The 24,671-nt window shown below is 39.3% G+C and overlaps 1 protein-coding gene across 6 annotated transcripts in view; it reads left to right on the forward strand.

The window, feature by feature from the left end:
* The first annotated feature begins 598 nt into the window (after nucleotides 1-598).
* The window catches only part of LOC109030697 (RYamide receptor), a 195,898-nt gene continuing 171,825 nt past the window's right edge, over nucleotides 599-24,671 (forward strand). The window contains exons 1-2 of one of the 6 annotated variants that reach the window (XM_072298425.1): nucleotides 599-1,011; nucleotides 4,232-4,462. The gene's annotated coding sequence lies outside the window, so the exon portion shown is untranslated. Of the gene's footprint in view, nucleotides 1,012-4,025; nucleotides 4,463-18,984; nucleotides 19,330-19,387; nucleotides 19,544-24,671 lie in introns of those variants that run through there. The other 5 variants (XM_072298426.1, XM_072298427.1, XM_072298428.1 and 2 more) reach the window with 5 other exon arrangements.

Genomic DNA, 24,671 nt, shown 5'->3' on the forward strand with positions numbered 1-24,671 from the left:
TACCCAAGTTTTTTGGGTTTTTTGGAGTTTTAAAATTACATTAATTTAAATAAAGGAGGAAGTGTGATAAATGAATAAACTTAATTACGTCCGAATTAAACGGGCCCACTTTTCTCCGGGAAGCAGGGCGTTTTCAGCGCGGAATTAGGATCCATTCGTTCGCAAGCCTTTTATTTTGCCGTGCTGAGGAAGAACGCCGTATGAACATTCGAGCGTTGCCGAATTTCCCTCAATAAATTGAACATTCTTGAAGAAAGTTATCGATGTTTTGCCTTGAAATTTTCAGGAGCTTTAGCTGAAATTGCGAACAAAACTATCTGAAAAATTGGAGCGAAAATATTTATAAGTTTTCCAGAAAATTAGCGTTTTATCGAAGGAAATTTGGCAACGCCCGGAGGTTCATACGGCGTTTACCCTTAGCACGGCAGTATTCCCGTCTTCGGAGATGAAAATAATCCGGAGGATTTAGTCGGGGGCCCCCGGGAACAAACAACACACTCGGCGCTCGACGGCATTCGAATCACGGCAACCCGGGTCCGCTTTCCCGTGTGTTGCGGGACGCATGAGCGGGCGCTGAAGGCGCCGGGCGGCTGACTTGGTTCGTCAGTCTCACTCATGCCCGCGTCCAGAGGTATCGTCGCTTCGGTGGTTTTCGCTGGCGGATTACGCGATCGCGCGCCAACTCGCGCCTCCGACTTACGCGGTTCTTTCGCTCGTGGAACAGATCTCGAATGTATTTGGGTTGGATATAACGCCAAAAACATTCTCCTCTTCCGTTCATCATGTTTCTAAGTTTTCTTCCGAGTTCGCCGAATGGACGGACTTTAAACGCACGTGTTTTAAAATAACTTCGCTGCGGGCTCCGAGCTCCGACTTCGAGCGGAAATAAGAGTGGAACATTCGAACGGTCCTCAGACGATAGGCTAATTCAACGGATTTTTTTCGTTTTCAAATCTATTCTTTCGGTAACGAAAAATCATCTGATTTTATTTAAAATTAAAGTAATTTACAGTAAGTTACAGCAGGATGAATATCAATATTTATATTGGTTTAATCTCAACTGAAGGCAGAATTAAAATCAAAAGTGGCTCACTGGGTTCTCATTAAAATTTTATTTTTACATAATTGGTGAATAATTGGACTTTAAATTTTATTGGGGGTCTTTAGGCATAAATATATCTTGGGAGGACATGTAAATAATAAAGTGTTAGACCAGGTCCTTGATTATTCCTTTTCATAATTTAATGGAATATTTTCATGATATTTTTAATGTGTCGTTTGGCGTGGTGCTTTTAGAATTTTGAGACACATTTAAAGTGATGAGCAATGCATGTTCGATATAATCACGTAAGCGTACTTTTTGTAAAAACCAAGAAAACAAGGGTTTCCAGATTTTTGAGCAGTTCAAATGAAATATGGACTAGGATTATCTGAACTTTAAAAACTACGTGGCGAAGGATATTCTCTACAATAAAATAAGCAAAGATCAAAGGCCTGTGTGCTGTGCAAATTAATCTTCAAACGGGAACTATTAAAAGAAACAATTAAATGATGACTGCACCTGCCTGAGAATGATAGTTGCTTGAAGAACCAAGAGAGGCTGAGATGCAACGACACTTCAATCGCGCGTGTCTTTAATTTGGGATACGTGCCAAATGTATGTTGAATGTGCAGTAAGACCAATTACTCAAAATGTGTTCACATTCCTAAGACAGAAGTCCTAAAATAAAGCAGATACGACAATTATGTAATAATTCATAAATCAAATATTTAGCAATCTACGTACTCGTTTACGCCGCTTTTATATCGCCTTCTAGCGCTCTACAACCCTTTGCCACCTTTAATCCCTATCAAAACCACGAACCTGCGGGAATCTTGCGTCGGAACATTTCGTTTTCAATTCCACCCTTCCAACGGCTGATTGGGCGCCCTTTACGGCCTATCCTGGGAGGGCTAAAATCTACGTTAAAATCATCTAACTCTCTCAGCACATGACCATACTGAATGATATGTAAAAGATAGTCTGTTGGGCGTCCATGATCTCATACATTCTTACATTCCAAACGCGATCTGGCCTTAGATGCTAAAGCACCGCTTTAAAATAAAATTATTTTACTACTACTAATCTCCTAAAAAAAAACCAGCTGATCCACCCAAAAAATCTATCTCCGTGGCCTCTAATACATCACGGTTTCGTTGTTTCATCTGCGACATTTCACGTCTTTGGGTCGTACTCTTGGAGATCCAATAACGGTTTCATTTATTTCCGCTGATAAATTTTAGGTAAAGTCGTTTCCCTAATCAAATTATATTTCTCGCATAATGTGGTATTGAGGGGTGAATTTTCGCATAATTCTCATGAAGAAAAAAAAAATGAAAAATGACGATTGCATTTCTCTTCGAGGGGGCGAAGATTGGCTTAGGCAAACAAAGGCCGAGGGAAATCAAGAGAAAACTTTGAAACTTTCACATCCCCAAGGCGAGAACGGAGGTAGAATGAATTTTGATTCTACATATGCATTATTTACTTAATATTCGTGTTATCTATATCAGTAGAGATAAGAATTTTCCCTCGGGGGATTTGTTTATTCCTCGATTTCCTCAAGCGCGTTGTTTACTTTAAGGGTGCAAATGTAAAGAGGGGAGAATTTAGAGAATGCCTTTTTTCTTCCGTTTCAATCCGAATTTGTTAGTATGAATGGGTAAAAAAGGCTCTCAAAATAATTAACCTAAAAATGTTGGCCAATATTTCAACCTCTCGTTAAATATGTGTAAGTTTTTAGAATGTCTATCATACACACATAATTTTTGAAACATCATGAGAAGAACTCACTTGCAGCCAGCTTTCAAACCTGTATTTTCTCTTACTCGGACTTCTTTTACTTTATTTGGGAGGATAAGGAACTTTGGCGGCTAAGAGTCGCAGAGCATCAGAGAGCGCTGTAAAAGCGGCTTTATACATACATGCATTTTCTTTTACTCGTTGAAGTTACTTTTAATTTTAGTCAGTATGATTTTGAACTTTACTACTGTATTATTTAAACTGAAGAGGGACACTACTTAATTCTAAAACACTATCTAACGTTAGGGCGTACCTCAATTTTCTTTTGAGCGCTGTTCCCCGAATAACTCGATGCTTCCCGTTGCGCATACGGAAATAGAGATACCCATAGTATAATTTTAGAAATGCATAGCTCATTTAAGGCGTTGCAGACTTCCTGTCATACTTTATTATCTACATGGAAAACTATACTAAACGTCATTTTCTTTACAAGTTCGGTGATTTTTCCTCTGATTTTAAAATATACTTACTCTGTGAAAACTTCAAGTCATGATGTCAGTTTGCTCACCTTTTAGAAATTAAAATTGTTGCAGAGTTTTCGAAATACCGCAACCGAGATTTACATTTCGACGGTGTAAGTCGGCAATCACAGAACTCGGTTTGCGACGTCGCAGACTCCCTATCATACTTTATTTTTTTAAACGGAAAACTACTCAACGGAAATTCTTTAAAACTGCCATTATTGTTCTTCTCTGTGCGAAGAAAATTCTGCATAAACTTCAAAAAATGATGCCAATTTGTTCTCCTTTAAATAAATACCAAAGAGGCGGAGATTTTCACCCACCGCAAACGAGTTATGTGATTGCCGACTTACATCATCGGTTTTTGCAGTTTTACCGTCATAATGCCTTGCCCTTACGTCAGAGGGGCAACGATATGGAAGAACAAATGTGTTAAAACTGACGAGTAAAGAAATGTATATGCATGCGAGTTACTTTCCGTACAAAAACGCAGTAAAATAGAAATTTTACGTAAGTGATTTGGAAATAACTTTGAAAAGGAGAGAAGGGGGGCGTACATTGCATTTTTGCAAAAAAAAAAAATCGGACACCTCCACCCAGAAAATGAAATATTTTGATTAGATATTGTACTTGATCCTGAGTGAAAAGAAATCGCTTATTGAGTACTGTAGAAACGTATACTTGCATTAATTTTTTAAGTTTAACTTTGCACGGAATCTCAGGGTTGTAGGCACGTCCTTATTGCATACATATAACTTCGTCCAAATAATTGTGAGGTGAAATAATTAGTGAAATGTCACGCTATGTGCGTGAGTTATAGAACGCTGCAGGGAAAGTATAGTACTTGATTCAATTTATAATTTATTAAAAAAATATTCAATATTCAGTAAATTGCATTAATTGAATTGTGTTGGTCAATGTTAAACAGTTACATCGTGTTGTGTTGAAGTGTGTCATCGGGACGATGACGCAACCGGTGGTTGTCTGTATTTTTGTAAACTTTTTTCCGTGACGTTTTAATATTTTAACAAAATCTGAAATATTTCGAATAGTGACAACTTTTGTGCTTTATTGCGTACGAGCAGCTTTCCCTTTTCACTTACACTCATGGCGGCAGCTTTAGTATGTGGCCCTCGAAACCTACGCTCAAGGAATCAAGGTAAAATAACGTAACATATTTGTTTCCCATAATCGAATATATTAATGACATCCTTTGTTGTCAGTTTGTTGTCTGTATTGTCCTTGTCCCTTTCATTTGCATGTCTTTTTCCCGTTGTGATCCTTTTATAAGTTTCTACGTTAGTATCTCAGAGGACGTCTATTTTGGAAACTTTTGAGGAAGTAATTTCGGGCTAAGACCCGAATAACGAGCGGTAGACAATACAGCGCGTGGCAGTCGTTAGCGGCGATTTCAGCACGTGGCAGTTATCGACAAAAATGTAAAATAAATTCGCAGTCCCCAAAACCTCCCGATTCGCGGCATTCATGATTCACTTTTCATCTTACCTTAACTTTAATTGTGATAACTCATGAAGATGTCAAAAAAAGAAAAAAATGAATTCAGACATTTTACGTAAGTTATCAAACATGTTCATCATTGATGACTTTTCCTCTACGCAAAACAATAAGCATGGTTAGATTTCCTGCGACCATACCAGATTTTTAATGCAAATTGACTTTCATATGAACGTAATTAAGTTCTGGTAGTAATTACTTTTTCTTCTATTACTTTCTTTTGAAATTACTTAAAGCACCCTTGAAGGTAATCCTGCGCTTAGAGTTAAATCCACTCTGACCTCACAATCAGTTCCTAGCCATCAACCATAGCCCCAGGCAACCGTTCTCTGAGACAATCTCCCGGATCCCCCCCTCCCCCCGGATCTCCTCGCTAGAAATTGAACCCGAAACCTCCTGATAATAGGGCCAGTGCTACAACCAATACACCACTGATCGAGGTGGTTAACGAATTTGACAATTTTGACATTTGTTGATACTTTGCAAGTAGAGGCCACGCCGAAGAAGTACATATTCTTTTGGAGTGCGACAGAAGATAAGCTGTTATTAAAGTTTAGATTTGGAAGTATAAATTCAGGCGCATGAAGATGGTGAAGATGTAAATCTTCTATCATACTTTCAAAGTGCGTTTCTTCCGCAAACCTATTTTACGTGATATCTCTCTCACACTTGCTTTTTTGAACGAAATATGAATTGAATAGGGGATAAAAGGTCCTCGTTTATATTTCAAGTTTTGTGTGATTCAGACAACGCACGCATCTCAATTCCCAAAAATTAAGTGTTAGGTGCTCATAAAAGCGCCCTTTTCAGGCCCTAAATATCATACGAAATCCGGAAGTAAAACCGTGAAAACATATTAACGCGTAGCGGAATTTTCGGAGAAAGTAATAAGAGGCTGCTCGTCGTCATGAATCTTAAATTCAATTCAAACAGACGATTTTCGTAAAGAACATGCCACATTTACAATATTACGGCAAAGGTTTCTGGGCATTTCGCTCCACCCCTGAGAGCCACGCGAGCAGAAGGCCCGCTTAACTGCCATGTGGTGTTGCTGAACGGATGTAAAGAATTATGGGTAATAATTGTGTCGCTTTTATTGGCCGAGCTTGGTGGGTTGTTAAAGTCCCGAAATTTACGCGCAAAGGACCGCTTAAAAAGGGAGGACAGCGAGTGTCCCTTCCGAGGGGAAGAGCCCCGGGATATTACTTATTTACGACGAGCGCTAAAAGTCCCTTGGCAGTCCTTTCAAATCATAAAATACCCCCTGCATATTCCTCAGTGAATTTCGAGTGCACTCCCATCATCTAATAATACCTCGAAAAAGGGGACTTTCTCGAGGGAGGCATTTGTTTTTCTTTCGTACCCCGGCCCGAGAATCTGAGCAAACACGGGCCGGTCAAGTGGTTTTACCACGCTAACCCACTTTTTCATAAAGTTGGTCGGATGCTGGCCCGATGTCGTGCATGTGAGGGAGACCAACTGACAACGCGACGCTTGATATTATGACATCAATTCCGTTCCTCATCTCAGAGATATATTAATATTCGTTTTATATAGGATGTATTTGGTGTCATTTTTACATCGTGAGCATACGAGCCGACCAAGTCAGGTTTTATTATACAAGATTTCGACCGCAGTTTAGATGAAAGTTATGATGGTTACCATTTTCAGATTGCTGAAAGTATTATAACTCTGTTAACTTTTCATCCCTCCTCTGAGAATGAAATCTGTGATTTTAGTCGTGTGACTCTGCTATGAATGTTAGACATATACGTTTGTGCAGTTCTAGCTGAAATTTCAATTTTCTCGTTGACATCAGTATAAACCGTTTGACCAAAAGCCTTGACACTCTCGATGGTATCTCTTTCTGCACGAGAGGAGCATATTACAGGAACATTTTTCGAAATTTTTAGAATGATCAATTCAAATCTGAGCTTTACAGCTCGAAGTCGAATAATGAGATAATTGCTTTTAAAAGTCTATACTTCAGCAACGAGCAAAAGAAAGTCAAACTTTAATAATGAAGCTAGTTACGACCGCCCGTTCATTGCCATTTAAAAGGAGATGTTAACTTTAACGACGGAATGGATTTACGGTTGAATTTTACTTAAAAGTCTTTACATTATTCTTGGTTTGCAATTTGCTTTTAACGGATTTGTAATATCTGCAGTTCGATCGTGAGGCTTGAACCGAAAGCCCAATACAGAGCTTTCACATAAGCTCACCACGAATTCATTTATTTATCTCATTTTATTTTATTTTTTTCTTTTATCCTCCCTATTGTGTGTGTAAAATCCATGGGATTGACGAGTTAAATAATTTTTACCAGGCAGCGCGAACCAAGCTGCATACGCTGAAAAAAAGTGAAGTTTATATAACATTCTGGATGTAAAAAAAAATATGCGAGAACTTATAAAATGCTGAATTACCCGCCACAGCGCAGTTGCTTTAACAATGTCAAGATGTAAAACTAACCACTTGTGGCGGTTAATTCAGCATTTTATAAGTTCTCTCACACTTTTCTTACATCTAAAGTGTTAAATCATCTTCACTTTTTTTTTCGGTGTAGCTTAAGTGGTCGGAAAGTATTACAGTTTACTCAAAATTTTACAAAATTTTGATCTTTACTTCCACGAGCTCACTTACACGCTAAAAACTTAGTCACTTGCTTTGTTGAAAAGATGCCAGTAATTTCCATCATTGACTCGTGATTTCATTCCGTGAAGTTTAACAACGTTTCAAAACGAGGCAAGGTGAGAAAAGGAAAGAGGCGCACCGAAAGGAATATTTTGCCAGTCAGTTTTATTAATTCACTCGTTTGCATATTGTGTCCCCTAAGTCATGATTTTTTCTGGGCAAATGATTACTGCATGTGTACCCCGCTGTTCGTCAATCATAAGGATACCAGGGCTTAAGATCGGCTGCTCAACCGATATTTTAATGCGACATGCTCTTCAACTAATCAAAGGTCAGGATTCTGTTACATAACTTTCGGAGGTTTGGCGGAACGGAACAGACACATCAGGATGTATTTTTGCGCATGCATGATTACTCTCGGTTTTCAGTGGATTTTTTAGGACTCTTTGTTGTGATCGCGGATAAGATCGCAGTTATCCACCATAGCATGCTCATCCAAGCAAATTTTGTAGGCGCAAAGTTCTAGGACAATGTGTTACACTATGGCTGCCAAGAACTTTTTTAAAAATATCCTGAGTATTGATTCAACTGCTTCTGATAGATGATTGTGGTATTTCTTACAAGTATTACTTTCCATAACTCGGAATAGATGAGGAGTCAATTAAATCAATCAACATGGCACGTCATAAAAGAAAAATTAAAATATCTTTATCACAATTAACTTGTGGCCCCCCTCCCCCACGTAGTTGCAAAATGACACGTGACACTTTAACTAAAAAACCTACTATATCACTTATTATATTAGATGTATTGCTTATTTTTTAATCGTTGTCAATCAATGATGACGTGCGCTTCTAATCAGTGGCGTGGCGTGCTTTGCAATATATCGATTGATCGGCCATTTAAACCTATGGAAAAGTATCGATAAACAGGGTGTTAGCAGCGAACACCTTAATAATCGATTCTTTACCATAGCTTCAAATGGAGAAATGTCGATGATCGATCATTCACGCCACGCCACTGTGCGATACTACTCCGACTTGGGTCGCGATGCTGCCACGCTTAATAGGAAATGTCCATATCATCCAACAAATTGGGGTTGCACCACAATTTTAGGGGACAACCCCTCACGTTTTTTTTTTGTAAATGCGTCCAATTATGCATGAGAACCTTTCGATTTTAGAGGAAAAAAAGAGGTACCAGCGGAAAATCTTGAAGTTAATTTTCGGAACAACGTCCTCATTGACTTTTGCCTTAATTGTTAAGGCAAGAAGTAGCTCTTGTCCGAAAAACGAGAAAACAGCAACTCAAACAATGGAGGTAAAAGTCTCACAAGAAGACGTTAAGACTGGAAATTGGGCGAATGAGGCGTTGTAGAGCATGGAGCGTGAAACGAACAGACCGTGAACAAGAGGGGGCGGGGGGTTAAGGAATATGGTTTGGGAATTGAGGTTGTTTAAAGTGGATGGTGGTGTATCATTGGCAGGGCAATTGGTGGCGCGGCCGGTTGAGGGTGGTTGGACACGACTATTCGTCGCCCCCCTGACATAAGGGCGTAACTACACTCTGCTATGAACCCTGTCGTTCATACAACTCGATGCTTTTCCGGGCTCATCTCAATGTGTAGTTACGCCCTTATGTCAGCAAAGCGACGTATTCAGCGAAAATAATAATGGTAATCTTGCAGGCGTCCTCGCTCATGTGCCATATCGTCAGGTGGATTTGAACCACAATTACTTGTTTCTTACCCTTAAAAATTACGAAAAAAGGAGGAGGTGGGCATGAGCGAAATTACATCATTCAGCCTGGACATAAAAAAGCGCTTGCTCGTCAGGCACTTTATTCAAATGCGGTCTCTGTGGAATATATTTAATTTGAATACTCGAATCTGATAATGAGACAGTAGACATTTCGGCGAGGCGCTTAGTTCGGAACCCCGCGGGAAAAGAGTTAAGATGTTCCATTGAAGGTCTACTTGATTTTTAGGTTAGTGGTAATGTTGGTAAGAGTAGGTCGTAGATAGATCGTTGACTTCCTCCTCTCATGGAAAAGGTCATTTTTCAATCGATGATTTTCGCAGTTCCCACTTACTTCCTCGCACTTTTTGGTCAAAATAGTAATATACAAGAGACATGCAGAAGTAAATGACCGGTCTGCAGGGTCTCACTAGGATTCACCATGCAATTGGATCACATAGTTTGAAATTTAGGGCTACAAGTTTTAGCTCATTTTAGAATCGACATGGACGTGCCATATGCACCGAGTCCAGCGGAAATGCACTTAATTGCGCGTGAAAAAAAATCGAGAAAAGTTTTAAATTCAATTGGTCGTGAATTGCCGTGAGTCGAAAATTCAAAGCTAGAGACAATATTTTGAGCATGAGCAAAGAGCTTGATGCAAAAACGGCTCTTTTCGCCCCCCTCTGGAATTTCTTCAGACTTTGTCTATTGATTACTCATACTTGAGCGCTTCTTTCCCCAAATTTTCAGATCCCCAAAAAATTTTGGGGGGGAGCTAGGGGGGGTGGAAGTCAAAACCTGTGAACCTCGATATCTCTCGAACGAAAAAAGATATCGAGGTCCGGTTTGGACGAAAAATCGTCTAAAATTGCATACTTTAAGATTCTAAAGGTCGAAATCCCGATATCACATTTTTAAGTCAACATATGTGCTTTTTTCCAGTTTTTAGGTCTAGAAAATTTCTTTTAAACGAAAAATTTACAAAGATCTCAATTTTTTATTTGAACCAAAACCAATTTTTTATATTGTTCATCTTTTTCCGCATCCAACGAGTGGTCCATTAAGCTGGGGAACCAAACGGTTCCGGAGTTATGATCGATTGAAGTTTCTGCTCAACGCGCGCCGACCGATTTTCGCGCGCAAAAAAGTCGGATTTGACTGTTATTAAATCAGATTGAATGTTCAAACTGAGCAAAATGCACTATTAGGGACTCTTGAGGGTCGCTGAGTTCAGAAATTACAGATACTTTCAAATAATTCACGTTTTTAAAATTACAGCTCCGTAGCGCTATTTTAGAGGCCCACTGAGCGCCGACCGGCCGCTCAGTGGTCCTGTACGGAGCTGTAATTTTAAAAACGTGAATTATTTGGAAGTATCTGTAATTTCTGAACTCAGCGACCCTCAATAGTCCCTAATAGTGCATTTTGCTCAGTTTGAACATTCAATCTGATTTAATAACAGTCAAATCCGACTTTATTGCGCGCGAAAATCGGTCGGCGCGCGTTGAGCAGAAACTTCAATCGATCATAACTCCGGAACCGTTTGGTTCCCCAGCTTAATGGACCACTCGTTGGATGCGGAAAAAGACAAACAATTTAAAAAACTGGTTTTGGTTCAAATAAAAAATTGAGATCTTTGTAAATTTTTCGTTTAAAAGAAATTTTCTAGACCTAAAAACTGGAAAAAAGCACATACAGGGTGTTCGTAAAGTCCCCTCCCCCCCCTCTAACTTTTGACCTAATTGAGGTAGAGATTTGAAACTTGGAGGGTGTTCCTAGATCAAAGGGAGCTACTTTTTGACCCCCCCAAAATTTTGGGGGGGCCCCATTTTGGGGGGGTTACGGACCCTAACTTTTAATTTTCAAATGAGAAGACCCCCTTTGTGATACCTCGTTCGAAAGAGCATAAAAAAAGAAAATTTTTCGCGCAAACCGGAAGTCATTATCTCAAACCGTTTCAAAATGGCGGCCGGTCAAAGTTCCAAATGGCCGAAAATTGGCACCTCTGCTATTTGCACATGGATTTGCTTGAAACTCGGTATCTGGGGGTATTTTGGCACGAGAAAAACGAATTTAACGTTAGATTTTCAAAAAAAACCCTAATTTTTCAAAATGGCGACCCGTTTAGGCTCAAAAAGGCCGAAAATTTGACAAACTCGATTTTTTTGCCAATGGATTCACCTGAAATTCGGTATCTGGGGGTATTTTGACCCGAGAATAACGAATTCAACGTTAGATTTTTAAAAAAACCCTAATTTTTCAAAATGGCCGCCGATTAAAGTTCAAAATGGTCAACAATTGGCAACCTCGACTTTTTGCCGATAGATTCGCCTCAAACTCGGTGTTTGAGGGTATCTGGGTGGGAAACAAACGAATTCGACGTTATTTCACCGAGTTTCAGGCGAATATATCGGCAAAAAGTCGAGGTTGCCAATTGTTGACCATTTTGAACTTTAATCGGCGGCCATTTTGAAAAATTAGGGTTTTTTTAAAAATCTAACGTTGAATTCGTTATTCTCGGGTCAAAATACCCCCAGATACCGAATTTCAGGTGAATCCATTGGCAAAAAAATCGAGTTTGTCAAATTTTCGGCCTTTTTGAGCCTAAACGGGTCGCCATTTTGAAAAATTAGGGTTTTTTTGAAAATCTAACGTTAAATTCGTTTTTCTCGTGCCAAAATACCCCCAGATACCGAGTTTCAAGCAAATCCATGTGCAAATAGCAGAGGTGCCAATTTTCGGCCATTTGGAACTTTGACCGGCCGCCATTTTGAAACGGTTTGAGATAATGACTTCCGGTTTGCGCGAAAAATTTTCTTTTTTTATGCTCTTTCGAACGAGGTATCACAAAGGGGGTCTTCTCATTTGAAAATTAAAAGTTAGGGTCCGTAACCCCCCCAAAATGGGGCCCCCCCAAAATTTTGGGGGGGTCAAAAAGTAGCTCCCTTTGATCTAGGAACACCCTCCAAGTTTCAAATCTCTACCTCAATTAGGTCAAAAGTTAGAGGGGGGGAGGGGACTTTACGAACACCCTGTATGTTGACTTAAAAATGTGATATCGGGATTTCGACCTTAAGAATCTTACTAGGGGGCTACGCCCCCTGGCCGCTACGCGGCCCAACCCCCTGAAGGCGCTCCGCGCCATCAATGGGCCGCTTCGCGGCCCTATTTTTACCCTCCTATCGGTGTTAGTTTTATTTTTCCCCTAAAAAATTACGATATGAGGTATACTTTACTTTTAGAATGAAATAATTTTTGGTTTTGATGAATAAAGAAACAACATTTTTTTTTGAAGTCTAAAGGACGCGTTTTGTAATGACTACTTGATGAAATATTGCAGTAAAACAACGAACATTGATTATCAGGTAATAATTAAGAATTTTAGGAGACGGGAATCGAACCCACACAATGAATGTAGTGAACGCTTCCGACGTCTTTGACGACTCGGCCACCGCTCGTATTGAGGAAACAGGGGCGAATCTTGTGTAGATAAGTGTAGAGCTGATGCGCAGGCTACCCAGCTACTGCGCAACCTCTTCGACCACTGCGCATCCTCCCGCGCATAGCGGCAGCGGTCTCGGAGCATTCTGAAAATTCACTCACTTTTATAACGTGATTGTAAAAAAACCTGGGTCCTATTTCCAAAATCTGAATAGAGCGGGCTCATCTAGGGCCAATTACCCGTCGATTTACGCAAAAATCATGGAAATCGGCCCGGTAGAACGCTCAAACGAACTATGACAAAAAGTACAAATTTACATTGTTTAAATGGGAGAATTCGCAACTTTACCACCTAATATAAAAAAGCCTGGGCCATATTTTGAAAATCTGAAAAGAGTTGGCTTATTTAGAGGCAATTGCCCGTCGATAGCCGCAAAAATCATGAAAATCGGCCCGGTAGAACGCTGGAACTAAGCGTTACCAGTTTCGCAAAATTAGGAGGTCTTGGAGCTTATAGTATAGAAAGTATGCAATAGACGATTTTTCGTCCAAACCGGACCTCGATATCTTTCTTCGTTCGAGAGATATCGAGGATCACAGGTTTTAACTTCCACCCCCCCTAGCTCCCCCCCAAAATTTTTTGGGGATCTGAAAATTTGGGAAAAGAAGCGCTCAAGTATGAGTAATCAATAGACAAAGTCTGAAGAAATTCCAGAGGGGGGGCGAAAAAAGCCGTTTTTGCATCAAGCTCTTTGTTCAACTTTGCCCGTAACATTGATTTCTGGGAAGATATTAAATTTTAAATCTCCCTTTCTTCGGTTCAGACTTGATGCGACTTGGTTTGTTTCATTTGAACTGCATTTTGAGATTAGGAATTACAATTCCTGACTCATCCTTAAAAACAAGCATGTGCTTAGGGAAAACTAAGGGTACATACGTTGTTTCTAAACTGACAATGAGTCAAAATGTAGTCCATTTGAACTCGGTCTACATATGCATGCATTATGCTACATATTCTGTCTTTCTATGCCCCTTTCTGGGTGAAGGTAGCTCCGAATGTCATTCATCAAAAAAACTCCTAATTGCCGATAGTGAAGATGTTGCATGTGTGAGGAATATGCGATTTGACTGTAGATTCTTATGTAAAAGTTCGCGAGAAACACGATGGTGCCACTGGTTTTCTCTGAAATCAACTCCCAAGCTCAAAAAAAGCTCTCAAGTTGAGGCCAAAATGGAGGGAATATCTCACGCTATCCTGAGAGTCCACCTCTACATCAAAACAAACTCTCTATGCAAAAATAGGGAGCAAATACATTGACAGGGCTGCCACTTTATTTGGGGACTCTAAAACTGAAAACACGACATCACTGCAAATTTATTTGCTCCCTAGCTGAGCTTAGGAGTCAATTTAAGAGAAAACCAATGGCACCGTCGTGTTTCTCGCGAACTTTTACATAAGAATCAACAGTCAAATCGAAAATTTCTCACACGCGCAACATCTACATTCCTGACTCATCCTTAAAAACACGCATGTGCTTAGGGAAACTAACGGTACATACGTTATTTCTAAACTGACAGTAAGTCAAAATGTAGTCCATTTGAACTCGGTCTACATGTTCATGCTTTATGCTACATATTCTGTCTTTCTATGCCCCTTTCTCGGGGAAGGTAGCCCCGAATGTCATTCATCAAAAAAATTCCTAATTATTGCCAATAATTCAATGTTACTTGGATGAGGAACGTTTATCGGAACAGGCACTTTCGTGATGGTGTTGAGAAGCAACAGGTCCTGTCGGAGAAGTGACCGCCCACATTTCTCGGGCACTAAGCTCCTCAACGACGACACGGCCGCGGCGCGGCGCGGCGTGCGGTAGTGGAAGTAGACGGAAAAGCCGCTTACGGACTGCCTGTCAAACGCGCTTCTATCCTTGCTAACTTCTTGTGAAACCGCTCACACCGGAGTTTCCTCGTGTTTCTGTTTCGATGAAAAGCTGACAGAGCCATGCTTTTGCGAGTATTTACACGTGCATCAGACGATGAAATATAAATTATTTAATGTGGCGTTGTGTTGAAAAGGGTCCAAATCCATTGAAAAGAAAATCTGGATCTCTTTGGATTTCATGTTGAATAGTTTACCCGTTTACATCCTCGGCGCCAGCCATCACATACAAACCTTACAACATTAACTGGAAATTACCCATCAATGTTGTATGAAACGAAATATCTCTTGCAGGCAATTAGCAATCTATTTATGTTGAATATAAAAATGTCAACGTGTAGAAGTAAAGAAACATAAGAAGAAATTCACTTTATATTATTCTTGGTATTCAAACAGACGTTTTTCGTTCTTTTCGAGTGCATAATAACGGCCGACAAACTCGCGAGTGTATGGAGTGACATCAGTGGCCTCATTCGGGGTTTTCGTCGACTGCCTAGTAAAGTGGGGAGTATCACCATAGTTCGAAGGAATTTCAATCCGAGATGATGTTTTTGTCTGTCTTTTTACCGATGAAAACTTCACTGTATCAATGCAAATTTTTGCGATTTTCGAAGTTAGTACGAATACCACTTGCTAACTGCTGGCGATTGCTGGCTGCCTGTACTGTAACACATCTACAGAAATATCGATGTATAGTGTTGCAATCGTATACAATTTTAATATAAGTACAGGTACCATGAATATCAAAAGTCAATTTCACCAAGTTCCTTTTTGCTATCCACAAACCTAGGTGTCGATGTATTTCTTATATGAGCGACCTATTGAAATAAAATTCAAATTAGTTTCCATGTCTCAATGTATTTAAACAGATCTTTGAGCAGCATTTATTTCCCTGGAGGACAAAGGCTCGAGTATTTTCTTCGATTTTTTTTCTTTTAAGTTTATCAATATATTGTCAGGAAAGAGTCCAAATTTTCAGATTTGATGAAGCATAATGTGACCTCTCTAAAATCTTAGCTCGTATAAAAAACATATTTGGAGTGGGGGTGGGGGTGATTTCAATTAGCAAAAGTAATTTTTAACTGGGCGCAAAAGGCAGGCTCCCGCCACCCGACTTATTTCCTTTGTGCGACGCTACCAGCGCAACTCATTTGAAAAAACAAGCATTCTACGATTGAATACCTAGTTCCTTTCGCTCCGAGGTATAAAAGTTATGGCCGCACATGGCTGATGGGAAGATATTGCGGTTATGTGCAGGCTTTTGTCGGAACCCAACCTGCCAAGTTGTGCGGGAATGCTAGACTTTTTATTCACTGAATGCGACTTTTTGTTCCGAGCAATCTGGCAACCTTTTACGGGAGGAGGAACGGAGCTCCAAAGCAAACAGTCAAAGGATGAAAAGACTAATTACGAACATTTGCCTGAATGTAACCATGCTAATGCTCGACCAATGTTGTACATTTGAACTAAAAAGTAGCAAATTCACAGCCGTGGATGTTCATTTCTCGAAAATATTTCAAAACAGTGAGAGGTTCAGGTGATGAAAAATTCTAAACACACACAACCATAACTGTCCCTCAGCAACATATGAAAATGTGTGCCCACATCTGCAGTGCCCAAAAGAAATCCGTCGTAGAGCAGGAAACGACGTCAAGATGTGGATGCAACTATTCGCGCTTGACGGATGTCCGCGTTGCATACACTATTCAATGAAGGCGCTCGGAGATCTGCGCTCCTAGTAGTGCACTAATCGGCATACTTCAATGCTTGAGTGAATTTTACGTTTAAATTTAGTTCCATCCTTATGGTACGGTCAATGCAGGCGGGTTTCGCATTTTGCTCCCATTTTTTCTCTCCTAACTAATACCCTAATCATGTAAATAAAAAGATAAACAAAAATTATATTTATGAAATTATAATTGAAAAGCCGTATCAAAGATTGGTGTCAATTATGAGACTTTAATCATCAATTTCATAGAACTGCTCCCATTCTGAAATTTTCGGTGCCATTGTAAATCGAGCCTGAAAACAAAATAAAAATGAAATAAACAAAACTTTCTCTAAAATGACAACCAGTCAAAACGTACAGGGAAAATATATTTAGAAAAGTACACTTTGATTTCATTTGGAAAAGAAGCTCATCATCTATAATCGGGTCTGTTTTTGCCTTATTTTTGCTTCAGTTTCAGTATAGAACCCTCGTGAACATGGCAATATAGGCCACCAACAAAGCACAAAAGACTGAATGGAGTCTACAAGGCACACAATAGAGCGGCTCGGACTTATGAGGAGTTGATGAACGCAGCTAATAGCCTTCATCATCAGGCCAATCCAAGAGTAGTGCCCAAGTTTCCACGGTGCATGCGGCGCACGAGGTTTCACCACCTGGATGATATGATTTCATTGTAAAAGCTCCCAGGACAAAGCCATCCCCTCAGCTCTATATTGTAAATTGGGTAGAAAAACTCACGTTATTACCGTATCTAATACCGATAATTTTTTTTAGTTACTTGTAGTGTCATAGAGGGGAGACATTGACGTTTTTGTCGGTTTGAAACTTGTCTTTCTCTTTTTTAAAAAATGTAGAAAATGTAGTCAAAATGGGCTCCGGATTTAAATGCATTGGGATTTCTATTCGAAATTCTTGAAATTGCACCCGAAGAATCATGTCCTCCGCAAAATGTGAATGAAAAATCGTGCAAAAAAACTTTCGGACCTTTTCGAGTGCTTCTCCATTGCACCCGAATCGCTAAAAAGTTGGGCGTGATCCATTCCAGTCGCGGACTTGCAACAAAAAGTGTCTCAAGTAAAAACTCATTTGGAGACGTATGGAGAAGGGGGAGGGGGTCGTAGAGAGAGAGAGTTTGGAGGAAACTCGCTGCAAGTAACAACTGATGGTTGTGATTCTGCAAAGCGACGGGGACGACGACCAAGAACAGGGCGGATATCGGCTTTCGATTAGGTCGATTAACACACGTTTCCTGGTGCTGATGGTGTGACCCATTTCCAGACTTTAGTACATGCGGCCCTTTGTTGATTAATTAAAGGCCCGCCCTCGCCCCCTTCGGACGCACAGAGCTCCTCGTACCAGTATCTTATGTCCGCCACGTTTCGCTCAATTTACGCTGCCCCTCTCACTCCTCCGTGCGACTGCCACGCTCTGATTTCCGCTATGATCAATCCAAACATCCGGAAAACTCACCCCCCAATGCTGCCGCGCTAAGGAAGAACGCCGTATAACCTTCAGGCGTTGCCAAATTTCCATTTCTAAAATATGAATTTCCTTGTAAACTTATGAATATTTTTCCTCTGATTATTCAGATATTGTTGTTTGCAATTTCACCGAAAGTTCCCGAAACTTTCAAGGAAAAATATCTATAACTTTCCTCAAAAATAAACATTTCATCGAAGGAAATTTGGCAACTCTCGAATGTTCATACGGCGTTCTTCCTTAGCACGGCAAAATGGATGAGGATCCTTGTTGAGAAGTGATGCCTCTTGATTCTCAGGTCTCTGATAATTGGACGTATTTCTGCCAAACAGAACTATGTGCATTAAGACACGAGCCCTGAGACCCATAAGATTATATGCATAGCAGGGCTCACGTCACAATGCGCATAGTTCCGTTTGGCAGGAATGCGTCCAATTGGAAGACTGGAATGGTCAGCGACTCTAAAAGTCAATACTAGAGTCCCTTTATACTGAGAGTCAAGAGAATGTGAATCCATTTCTAATTGGTTCCCGTATTTTAGGCCTCCACAGTGTCACAAACGGGAATAAAGATTACATTTTCACCGATTGCAATGATTATAATGTAGAATGGACCGGGGAATAACGGGTTCGACAAGGAGCAAACTGAATGAGAGAAGAAACGGAGAAAGAAATTTGAGAATGAACCGATCAAAGATTACGAAAAACTGCCTGAAAAAATTTGTGTAATCTTTATTCCCGTTGGGACCCCGTGGGGGGGGGGGGGAGGGGGCAGAACGTTACATGATAAGAAAATAAACTAGCAGTTATTGCTATATTTTTCATGGGTAGCGTCGCCAATCTCGCTCAAGACATGAACTGACCTTCAAAAATCACGCAAAAAAGATTAGAGTTTAAAATAAGCATCATTAAATGGAGTACGGTCGACAAAAAATTACCACACGCACTTAATTGTAGTAAGGGTCTCTCATTGTGTGTGGTCTTTAATCGCTTTACACAGTCTGAACGTCCAAAACCATAAAATTTGAATATAGAAATGGAAAGGAAACACTGGAGTTCGTTTTAATCTAATGTTCGTATCGCGTTAATTGACCCCAATTAATTAAAGAGTGCGTGAAATTGAATCGAGCGCGCAGGTAGCCTCACCGGTGCCGAACATCGGTTCCGCGCAGCGTTTGTTTATCAGAAACATGAGGTTATCTTCAGTCTCCGCGAATTCTACGACGCGAAGAGGGCCGGTCGAACATTCTGTGCATTTGAGTATTTCGCGCCTTCTAGAATAACTTAAAATCAGCTAGTGGTGACTCTTTTCCATAGTGTGGCATAATTCTTTTACCACCACTGCAATTTCGAGAGTGTTTTGAATCGGTTGAGGGAAGTTTCTTTATTCCTTTACGCGCTGGAAATTTTGAAATTCCTTCGTCAATTTTTTGTGATAACCCCTACAATCATCTTCCGCTTGCGAGAACTTTTTTTCGATATGCAAAGCCCAAGGAAAGCGATTTGGGTCATGAGGTTGGTCAGTGTGTGGGCAGCACACCTTCGGTGAGTTATCTGCTCCATATTTTACTCGTTTTTATTAAAAATCCACATCATATTTTGTGTGCTTCGATAAGGCCCCAAGTCGGACTTCTAGATACGCTCCTTGACAGTCGCTTGTCAATCATGCTCAAGTGCTTTGAAACGTGTAAAATATTATCTCCGCTCGGCCTCTAATCTCTGGCTGGAGACTACTGGCTTGAATCTCCCTATCCCGCAGGTAAAGTTTCACTCTTAAATACAACGGCGTGAACTTTCGTCGGTTGAAAAAAAAACGATGATCAGTCAAACCAGTTTAATCAACGAGTTAAGAGATTTCCTCTCTCAGAAAGACTACGATAACTACATTGAATTTAAGCTGGTCTAAAATTTGAAGAATTTGTTTTATAAAAGTAATAATAAACCGTTTTACATATGACTCAAACAAGTACTCAAATCATCGATTTTTTTTTTTTAGGAGAATCAAAAGTTTCATGAGGAAGATGAGCGCGAAGAGGATACTAATTACTACTTTTGATTCTACGAAAACATTCTCAACCCGCGCAAACAAAAGTTTTTAGATAAACTCCTGGTTCTATAATTATAATTGCGTTTTGCAAGATGTAGGACGTGGGTGTATCATTATAAACTTTACAATATACACATCAAAGTCATCATATGCGAGAAGTGGTTATAACGCCTTTTGCTTTCCAGTATGTCTACAGTCAAAAAGTCCCGAGGTACCTTCATTTGCTACTGAGCTCCAAGGTCGTGGTGGCGGTTTTTCTCGGAAATAAGTTAAAGCGGTAAAATAAAGTTGTGCAGGCCCGTTTCATAGTAAGGCCATAATTAAAAAATCAACACGGAGTTTTTGTCTTCTGGAAAGTGTCCGCAGAATATACGTGTACATTGAAGTTTTAATTTTAACGTCTTGCTTTTGAACTCTGAACTGACCAAAATATCAAATTTAAAATAATAATTTTCGTGAAGAAAGAATTCACTGCGTTTTTCTTTTAATCCTCATCTGCGGAATTATAATTAAAGAGTTGGGGCACTGATCAGAAATCCACATGCGAACCGAGTCTTCTTTGCCATGCAGGCCTTCCAAGGGTGACGATTTCTAGATTGCTTACATAATTTTAAAATATCAATGACACAATGGACCGTAAAAGAGGAATTCGTGAGAAACCAGCTCTTTGAACGACCACATTCCCCTCAATTCCCGCCGCATCCCGCCTAGCTGTACCCATAATAGTAAAGATAACAAACAATTATAGCAGATTGTACCTGCAGTGGATTCCATCAATCAGTGCTGTTGAAGATTTTTGAAAATGATTTTTGTCGAAATGTTTACATTCGTCCATTACAGATTTGACCTTGGCATACTACACACCGATAGGCTTTTGAGTATAACATTTGTTACTTAGAAAGAGAAAATTGTTCCCTAAAAATTGTACCCTAAAATCCTTTAATTAGCTTCTACATAAGTGTTGCATTTTTTTTCATTTTCTTTTTGTCTTATTCTATGAGTCAATGGTCACTATAAAAACATCACTTCGAAGGTTAAGCAATTGTGAGACCAAACAAATTATAGTTGCAATTACCAAATTTGTGATGTTTCATGAGAAGTTTTAATTATCAGTCGTAGTTATCATCAATAATAAAGTTTATTTTTACCATTGAGTCATCATTTTACAATCGTAGTGGTACACGGAGAAAAAAAACTCGTGCGTGCGACCCGAAGTTTAGGTCATATGGATCTCTGAAGTTTTCAGATTGAGCATCTGAACACTTTAGGTCTAGCTGCCGAGGTTCGGATCACACATCTGAAACTACAGTTCTTACATCTGAAGTACTTCGGTTCTCACATCCGAAGTACTTCGGTTCTCACATCTGAAGTACTTCAGATGTATGAACTGAAGTTTCAGATGTATGATCCGAACCTCGGCAGCTGGACCTAAAGTGTTCAGATGCTCAATCTGAAAACTTCAGAGATCCATATGACCTAAACTTCGGGTCCCACGCACGAGTTTTTTTTCTCCGTGTAAAAATACCACTATGAATGGCTATATGTATGACTTCTATCAATTGATACTTCAAATGATACTTCAAATGGAGCATGGTCATTTCTACCTCAGTTCTTTGCTGGTGATGCAAGAGAAGAAACATCATCCATTTTCGAAGAAGTAACGTAAGTTCATGGAACTTTAGATGATAAATTGACCTTTTCTTTTTTAATAATCGTGAATTACTAGAAGTGAGACCGTAATTTAGAATGTCAATAAACATAAAATAATAACAACATATAATACGGCAATACATACGTCTGTAGAGAAATAAATATTAACCTTTTAGTGAAATAAAGAGTACAATAAAACTCTCCCTTAGAAGTTGGAGCAATGACATTAAAATTTCACGTTCCAAGTAAATAGTTCGCGACGGTGTATCACTTTCACTTAAGCCTCATTTTCCAAGCCAAAAGGCGTCAACACTCCAAAGTTGGCGGCTCAGCGGCTGAGGCTGTTATAATACTTCTCAATTATCAGGCTAGCGAACCGACGCACAGTGCGGCACTCCGTGGACAAAAATCGAAAAAGTCATCAAAAATTTTTTTTTGAAAACGCACAATTTTTCTTGATATTCATGGTGAGGAACGTTTTTCTGACAAGGAATGATAGTTTATTTGTGATTTTCATTCGTAGATCACCATGGATAAGCGGGAAAAGTTGAAGGAAAAATCTCGGGAATGAACTTCCCCATTGAAAACATATGGGGAAAAGACAAAAAACTTAAAATGACTTTTCTCGAGAAATACTCAAAATACTCCTAGATGTTAACATTTTCTTATTCCTTATGTATCCTACTTTGATCGTGCCAAAGGGTTTTCCTATGTTGCTGCTAATATCTTTGTTATAAGAAGTTAAAGTTTGGGTATTTGACGTTGATTTTACATTGCTAACATAGGGCTGATTCGAGGTTGCCAACTTTAGATGGACTTTTCTCGAGAAATACGCAAAATACTCCTGGACGTTAACATTTTCTTATTCCTTAGGTATCATACTTTGACCGTGCCAAAGGATTTTCCTATGTTGCTGCTAATAATTTTTTTATAAGAACTTTAAATTTGAGTAATAAGTGCATACGTGGATTTTACATGGGTAGCATAGGGCTTATTCGAGGTTGCCAACTTCAAATGGACTTTTCTCGAGAAATACGCAAAATATCCTGAGATATTAGCATTTTCTTATTCCTTATATGTCCTAGAATGACTGTGCCAAAGGATTTTCCTATGTTGCTGCTACTTTCTTTGTTATTTGAAGTTAAGTGTTATGTTTTCAACCTAAAATGCATCAATTTTTGAAGGCGGCAACATAGTATGGGTTTTCCCATGCGGGAATTCCCAAATCCCACTGGACAGCGTTCATGGTAAACAAAACAAAACATATCTTGTGTTTTGTTCGTCTCGCTTATCAATAGATACAATCGTATTTAGCCAATTTAGCTCAAATCATGTGCATGTGCCGAAGTAAATTCGCTCAGATTTAGCGAGAAAATTGTGATCCATTTCGTTCAGTTAACCGGAAGTGAAACGTAGAATAGCTAGCTCTAGAAATGTGTGTCTTGGGTGCAAATAAGTACTTGGAGATTCGTGGATTTCGTTGTTCATTCTTAACCATGGTAACAAATATTTACACCTTCTTATTCAAATGTATAAAGCTTCCAGACAAAGTGCGGATTTCTACCTTTACCCGGCAGAATGTATGATTTTCAATGTTCTCACTCTCAGTGAATTGAATGACCTGATATCTCAGGCCCCAAACGTTTTCCTCCCATAATTGAATGAAGTAAGGTTTCTCTATTGTTCAGGTAAAGTCTGCCTTTACAATTTACCTCCTTTCAGCAAGTGGAATTTCTTGATTAGTGAGTATTGACTGTTACGCTGAGGTCAGATAGTGCGGAACGTTAACAGTATAACCTCTAATTCTCATGAAAGCAAGATCCATTGCTCAATTCAATAGTAGCTGTAAAATTATTTAAACAAATGGCATGATCACATATTGTGCTTCAGCTTTGTTTAAAAATTTAGCAGTGATAATTCATCTATACCTACTTATCGTCACATTGAATACTGTGCGCGTTAATCAAGTCATGTTCGGTGCTTACCATCCTATACAGTTCTTAATCGTTCCTTAGTTTTTGAATCTCATAAAAGGCTGTGCTCCTGCTCGTTTTCAATCATTATGAGAATGAGTGAAATACTCCTGAATGTGGTGTGTGACTAAATACTTACTCTTGAGTATTTTTCCTTCTGGTTTGTCCTCAGGACACTTGCGTGGTGAGTTTCATTTTCTTTCTACTCAATAGAAAATTTATTTCCTCCTTTATATTTGAGCAAATCAGGGCCTGCATTTTGTTTCATTCAGGACCCTTAATTAGGAAGTTAGGTGTTTTAGTTTCCAATTTCTGCATTCTTAAAATTACCATTATTTCCTGCATATTCGTATCATGATGCCAACCATTATCAGTCTAGTCACGAATATATTCTCCTTGATGATTTGAGAGGGATTCTGTCATAATATGTCATGCCAAGATTTGACCCGTATTAAGTTAAAACTCATTTGCGCTGCAGCACCAATCCTATGATGTCATAATTTCTCATGTAGAATCAGCATTGCCCAAAGCGCAGAATGCTTAAGCGCATACGCAGAGGTTAAGAAAGTGCCTCCACGATGCTACATCACTAATTAATGGATTTAATTACCTACTCCTGCCACTGACTATACTTTGGCGTCAAATTAAGGGAAATATATTTCAGGCTGTTATTTCAGGCTGCATTCATTTGGCCAAAAACAACCGTTTTGGGAGATGGCATGTGTGCAGGTCACTTGGTTTGCAGTGTTCTTCATACAAGTCAGTGATGATTAGTGTGCTTTTGATTCATTTTAATGAATCATGCAGGTATGTGTATTTAGAAATCTGTAGAGGAACCAACTGTGACTTTGCTCATTCTATGATAAAGATCAAGATGGTATCTTTGGGGCATGGAATTATTATCCCTACAAAAATACAAAATAAATATTTAGTTATTTTTCACCCAACTTCAGTTTTCCTCATGAAGAATGAACAAATTGAAATCTTGTGGCTCATAATACTTACCTTATCCGTTTTATTCCAATTTTTCGTTACTTAATGAGGAGATTTTTTTTTTTTTTTTTTTTTTTTTTTTTTACTACCATACTGCTTTTAAAGCCATAACTTAAGTCCCAGAGAATTTTACGTTGTAGAATTGGATTCTACGGGAAAAATTACATGGGAATTGACACCTCAAAGACCTGCATCCGTACAATTCAAATTTTGCATTATTGAGA

The sequence above is a fragment of the Bemisia tabaci genome, chromosome 3, assembly GCF_918797505.1.
Source record: "Bemisia tabaci chromosome 3, PGI_BMITA_v3".
NCBI lineage: Eukaryota > Metazoa > Arthropoda > Insecta > Hemiptera > Aleyrodidae > Bemisia > Bemisia tabaci.